At 35.1% G+C, this 7,048-nt stretch overlaps 1 long non-coding RNA gene across 1 annotated transcript; it reads right to left on the bottom strand.

Annotated features, from left to right (window-relative positions):
* Positions 1-6,922, bottom strand: LOC109367488. Its single transcript, XR_004159701.1, has 6 exons — positions 6,774-6,922; positions 6,075-6,159; positions 5,155-5,228; positions 3,764-3,845; positions 3,649-3,683; positions 1-1,930 (listed from the first exon to the last, which is right to left on the bottom strand). It is a non-coding gene; the product is annotated as an uncharacterized LOC109367488 (long non-coding RNA).
* Between the last annotated feature and the right edge of the window lie 126 nt (positions 6,923-7,048).

The following is a 7,048-nucleotide window of genomic DNA, read 5'->3' as shown; positions in this document are numbered from 1 at the left end:
TTTTTTTAAGTGGAAAAGCAGAAGTTAGATATCTATTTTATTTACTGTCAACCAACAGCAGAATCAAGAAGGATTTAGCTTGGAAGGTGTCTCTGGAGGTCATCTAGACCAGTCTTGCTCAATGTACAGCTAAACTCAAAATGTGATCTTACTGCTCAAGATCTTGTTCAATGCAGTTCTGAAAAGTCTCTAAAACCAGAATATAAAGCTCCTCTGGGCTAATGCTTTACTATATCTACTGTGAAGCACCAAGACAGCTGTAGCTCAACAAGGGAGCATTTAAATCCTGACTAGTACCTGGCATACAAATTAGTTAACCTTCTCTGTTGAAGAAGCCTGGTTTTTCAATCCAGTGGTTCTTACAGACTGGCTTGTGCACACCAAAATAATTTTATGAACTCTATGAAGCACGTTGTCCCAAGCTGGCCTCCATGGTAAGAAAGATGATTTTTTAAAGTTTGAAGTTTGTCAAATAGAGTTATCTGCAATATCGCAATGATAAAAATCCCCAGTCACTGAAGGAGAGAAGCATCCTAAACAACATGGAGGTTTTTATACCATCTCTTTAAACATTTTTTTATGCCACAAAATTGCTGTCTATTTTTGTTTCTAAAAGCTAAAAATAAGGCCAAAAACTCTACATTCATCACTGTTTAGACCAAGAGAGCAAATACAGAAGAATGTCAATTTGCTGTACCAACACAGAGGTCTCAAATCAGAGGTACATTCTTAAACACACACAGGTCCTCTGAAGTTGTGTTGTCCAAATTACGGGAAAAATCTTCTATACAGGAACAAATGAAATAAAGTACAAGCATGCAACTATTTGATGAAGAAGCACAATAAAATGAAGAACAGCACACTGTACTAAGTGTTTTACACAATATAAGTCTAATTAACATATTAAAAAGATTTATTAATTCTTTGATGTACTGCAGGCAAGTATTTAAAATCCTGGTAAGTGTTGGCAAATGCATAACCAAATACCCTGTGATAGAAGACAATTTAACTACAAGCCACGCCTTTCTTAACAGACCCAATTTTCTCCTAATAAGTGAAAAGGTTGTACTTTTAGCTCAAGTATAAAAACAATTAGCAATAATAATAACAAAAGCCATATCAACTTTTCAGCAGCAAATAGTGCAAGGATAATTTTGGTTTCAAGCCTACTGTCAGTTGTTTCTAATTACACAGGAAGAGTTCTCCACAGAAGTCCTACTACTAATCCTACTTTCCACTACTAATTACATAAGAGAACTGTTAAGGTAGGATGCTGCCTCTAGAAACCAGTTGTTTCCAACTGTTTGATTGCACTGACTGAAAACTTCACTTCCCATTATGTGTGTGAATGCATCTACTGTAAAGCCATATGCAGAACAACTTCAAGTTAAAAGGGCATGAATGTTTGTATTTGTTTATAAGCCGTTTTTCAACTTCCTTTCAGCTTCCTGAGTCTATATTAAAATATATTTATGAATGGCTTTTACTAAAATGGATCTAAACAACTAATGCAGTACAGATTACTTATCTGTAATTAACTACACTGCTTAAAATTCATCATAATTTTACTTCTTACAAATGACAGGTGTCTGAATGAAAAAGGGAAATATAAAAATCTCTTTTAGTGTGACTTCAGCTTGTAACAATAAAAGTATTTCCAATGGACGCTAAGCAATCATCTTAAAGATTTTATAGAAGTTGTGATAGGGGAAAGAAATATCCCCTCAAGCTGCCACTTACCTCTTTGAATTCATATCCACAGATAATGTAATTAACTGAATAATTAGATTTCTTTCTGAATATGTATTTTAAAACACAATATTTAAGAAGGACTCATCTGATATTCTAGAACATCCCCTTGGACTTCTCCCATGGTTTGCTTACCTCTTTGAGGACTTTTCCCTCTACTTGCAGAGGTAGGAAATTGCAGCTAGAAACAAAAAAGAAAAGACAAATCAGAAAAACCTAGATTTGTATTATATAAACACAGAAACTCCATTCATATATATATATGCATATATCTGCAATCTCAGAAAAAAAAAATGAACATTCTGATCAACAGGCAGAAAGTTTGCACCTAGTTACCCTCCAAACAAATGAAGTTACAGTAGTTTCAGTAACCTGACAGAGCAATTGACAAAGGAAGTCATTACAGTAATAGACACTAACTTAAAGGTAGTTTCAGTTAAACACATCTCTGAAAACTTAATTCTCAGTGATACAAAAAGCTTAGCGCAGTCATTTTATGTAAGCACGCATACAGATTTACAAATTATAGCCATGAGAGCTCTGTATTTAGTCAGAACACAGAAAATGTCAGTTACAACTACATGATCTCCTATGATGACTGTTACTAAAATCCAATTGCTTTAATCGCTGAATGACTACACTACGATGTCTATGCCATCGCTGAAGTAGCAACACATTCTCAAAGCAGCCTGAGAAGACTGTCTTGCAAAGACAGCATGCAGCCTTACAGAGCCATTTTCTCAGATGAAGGGTAAATACTGCTCCTCCTGAAGCCAGCTGACTGGTACAACTACCCATCATCAGTGGGAAGCATACGACCTTTAAAATGGTTAACTAGAACAAAACAACTCAGCTTCAGCACTGTGTAAAGGCATATATATTCTAGAGGGGATTTTAAGTTAGTTCTAATTTTTATTTGGAACAACAAAACAAACAAGGCCGAAACAATCACATTTCATTGAAGAAATATTGAAAGATACTGAGTAGGAAAATTAATTCAGACACAAAATTGTACCCGACCTGCAAAAGGGACAGAACCCTAAATGGACTGCCTGAAATACTGCATGGACAGAATAAACATGGGCAGAAGAATACCTGCTATTTATAGACTAGGTAAATTCCCAAGACTTTTGACAACCAGCAGGTGCCTTACCAGGCAAGCAAGCAGAACACACAAGTTTCAATACAACTTTTTTGTTTAGTTTTTAGTCATTACCTCTTTTTATGCAAGAATTTTTTGCTCAATCCATGCTTCATCACAGTGCTATAACCCAACTGGACTGCAGAAGCACTTTCAATAGAATACTTACTTACTTAGCAGTGACTTACAGCTCACGGCTTAAAAAAAAATCAAGATATTGCTGAGCTTTAGAAGACTGAATTGTTTTAGAAGTGCTTAACTTACTACCAGCACATCTCTGTCTTATGAGTTAACCATACATGGTGTAACACAGATAGTACAAGTTTATTTTAAAAATGTTAAGAGCTGTTATTGCTGTTATTACTGTTATATGCTGTTATTACAATAGGCTCAGTAAAGACAAGAGCCTTAAATTTTCTACATTAAGTCATCCTTGATCGTTAGGCCAAATTTATTCACAGCACAAACTAAAAGACACGTGCATGGGATCAGAATTTCATCCTGCTTGCAAGTATACTGCTAGACAGTGAAACTATGCTGTACTAAGAGTAATCCTGTTATTTGCCATGTTCAGACTTAATAGTATATTTTGCTTGTAAACTCTATTATATCAGGATTTAGTTTTTATAGTTTCATTATGCTTAGTGTGAATTCAGTTATCAAGCTTGCTACAGAATGTTTCTGAAATATTGTTACCTGTTAAAACAGAATAATGGATCTCATGCTTAAATGCACCCAAACAAAATAAAGGCACTTACATTGCCAGTGCTCATATCAGCTTTTGACTCCCCACCTGAGGGAAGAAATATGAATTCAGAACTTGAACGTTACTATTTTTACTCTTTCTCCACACAAGTGTTATGAATTACTTACCACCACCACCAGGCTGTACATCTTCAACAGGATGTTTACGAGGCCTTCCTCTCTTCCGTTTTACTATCACAGGTTGATTATCCTATAAAAAGTAAAAGTAAAGTATTTCAGTTACTACAACTAACATCCAGTATTAGGGCAATATAAAGACTGTTGTCAACATACTGTGATATGAGCAGAAATAGTGCTTGTCTGTTTAGAAATATAACATGGGTGAGACAGGTTTTGTATGAATAGGCATTGCTTTTCATGAAATTCATTGACAAAGCTAAAAAGAAACAAGACAACTTCAGATTATGCAAAATTCTCAGTGGCTGTCCTCAGCACAATGTCTTTTGCACCTCTATCAACTGTATCACCTCATTTAACAAATGCTTCTAACCTTCTCCCACACATCTCACCGTGTTTTTTCAGTCTTAAGAGAACTCCCAATCTGATTTCTTCTTCTAGATAGTATAGGTTACATCTTGTAACAGCTGAGGTAGTGCTATTTAACCGTCAGTATCCTAATTATCTCAAAGCACAGATTTGTGAAGCTCGCTACACACATCAGGCCTTTAGTTTGGAGAAGGAGGAAAAAAGAAAAGCTTTGTACTTTGAAGCTGTTGAAGCTTAAGGTATTAAGGACACATACAAGTAATGAAGATGGTCTGAATGTTTCCAACAACAAAACCATTGCTCCCCTTTACATAAAAGAGAATTAAGTGCCTCACTCAGGGTTTACAGAAATCTAGAGGTGTCCTGATCCCCCTACTGGTGACTCAAGCATTGAGCCTGCATATGTAGCAATTTAAACTTCTAGAAGTTCTTCTATTTTCAATGCAGAGGCAAACAAAAAAAAAAAAAAAAGCAAACCACAAACCACAAGTCTCTATAACTGTGTCCACTTCTAGACTCAGACAACAATTGTATTCTCAAAGTATGTTCAAATAGACTTATACAACAGCCACTGCAGAATATCACAAGTATATGGTTAAAAGATAATAAAAAAGAGCTTAAAAGTTTTTGAATGATAATATTTTTGTAGAGCCAGCTTGGATGTGATGAAGTGATACAACTGTCCACATGTCAATTATGAAGCTTCCAGGAAACATGATTTGTATACAATTCTATATAGCTATTTTATATACAATCTGTAAGCACTATTAAATGCAGGAAGGAAGTTACTGCTATGTTAATAACAACCACTAATGTCTTATGGTGCATGTTTTTGCCTTGTGACAGATAATTACAAGAGCCTTTGGCACTTTAGAGTACCAAAAAAAGCTTGACAGCTATTTATACACTGGGTGAATCAGGATTTTAGTATTGCTGTCAGCAAAATACAAAGTACTTGTTTTCTGTCTGAACCGACATTATCTCAATTAGTTAACATGAATAAGACCACTCACCTCTACAGAATTTTCATTTGATTCTAGACTCTGCTTCGTCTTATCAAATATTTCCTGCTCAGTGGTAAATTCATCTTCACATGCACATAAAAAAAAAAAAAAGAGAAACTGTGCATCTTTATTTTAGTAGACAGAGTAAAAGGTACAAGCCACAATCCTGCACTAAAAGTATTGTATCACACTACAGCCTCAAATTCAACTTCCCTATAAACATCCATCTCATAGCACAGAACGTTGGACTGCCAGAATGCCTCCTTAACACTATATGATTCAGAAGTTCAACAAACAACTATTTAATTTCCTCACACATTCTCTCTGAAACAGTAACCTGAGGATACAAGCTCAATGCTAAACAGTTTCAGATTTTTCAACAGAGAGCACACAACTGTTAATACAAACAAAGACAGAATGAAGTTGCATCCAAGTCTAATTTTTTTTTTTTTTTTAAAGTGTTTTTACAAAGTAAACTACGACAGCTTAACTTGTACACTCCTTCCTAGTTGGTTTTCCTACCTAAACAAACACCACTGTTTTTGATGGTGCATTTGTCATGATTTTTTCTTAGAACAACTCTCTTATTATTGGTTTGAGTTAGAAGTTTTTGCCCTTGTCCTGAACTTGCTATATCCTTTTCCAATTGTCTACTTGCAAGTGGCTTCCCAGATTGCACAATGCAGCAGATGCATGATAGCCCCCATAATTCTGTGTCAAGCTATCTCCACAGCAGGAACATCACATTTACTCTCACTATTAAAGGAATTAAGAATAATGCATTATTTGATAGCAGGAACAGAATGCAACTAGAGAACTTATGCAACTATTTGGCTGGGATTGGATTTCTCATTGCTCTCAGAAACATTCAAATAATACTAGCATTCGAGTACAGAGTCAGCAAATTGCAGATTCTTTATTTTCATTACCTTTTCCTTCCACAGCACTTGCAGGAGGTGTATGTGTTACAACAACTTCTTCGGAGACTTCAGCTGCATCACATGAAGTAATTTCCTGTATTATTTTGAAACAGAGCATCTTACTACAAATTAAGGATTACAATCAGTTACTTGCGTTCAGAAAAAAAGCAGTTATTTTATTCATCAAGATTTTATAGTGTCTCTTGAAAACTTCGATGCTGAGAACCTTAATCAAAATCAATAGGTGAGATAAAGCAAAACACTCTGCACAATCTCTTAAGAGGGAGATTATTTTTCATTAAGTACCTGTTCTGACTCAAAGGGGAAGTGCAAATACAGAATTCAGGTCAAGTCTGATAACATTCTGCAGATCTCAGATCAGTACAACCATCAAGATGGTGAACTTATTGGGCAGTCGGACCCTGTGTACTTCACATGATCCCAAGCCCTTAACTACAGTGCAAATTGGCCCACAATACATCAAAGATGTATTATACAGACATTTCATAGAACAACAAATCCACTTTTTTTTTTGAGTACTTCCTGAAAAACTGAGTATCACTGTATAGTCATTTTCTATTCAACACAATGTAAGAGTAATTAACAGTTAAAAATGAAAATACTTCCCAAAATAAACTGCTATACAAATAAACACTGAAATCTTATTCACGTTACAAAATTACAAAAGAAAAACATTCTCAAAAATACCTTGATATTATTAGGTTTTGCTCTGGAGCACTGACTTGGATCATCATCCGTCCCTACATCCTGAGCAATCAGCTGGCTGGCTGTAAAAACAAAAAACAATTCAAACAGTTCATCTGTCAGATTTTATATTGCTTTTATACCAGCACACTATTGCAAAGATTTTTTTAAATAGAAACCAACATCCTAATTACAAAGCTATGGACAGAAAGTTAGGCTAGCCTCTCTTGATAAAGTAATATAAAAAAATTACATAAAAGAACTCCATGTTTCTTGCT

Source organism: Meleagris gallopavo, chromosome 4 (genome assembly GCF_000146605.3).
Source record: "Meleagris gallopavo isolate NT-WF06-2002-E0010 breed Aviagen turkey brand Nicholas breeding stock chromosome 4, Turkey_5.1, whole genome shotgun sequence".
In the NCBI taxonomy this organism is placed as follows: domain Eukaryota; kingdom Metazoa; phylum Chordata; class Aves; order Galliformes; family Phasianidae; genus Meleagris; species Meleagris gallopavo.
The sequence above is the reverse complement of the archived record's forward strand: the minus strand, read 5'-3'. Positions and strand labels throughout refer to the sequence as shown.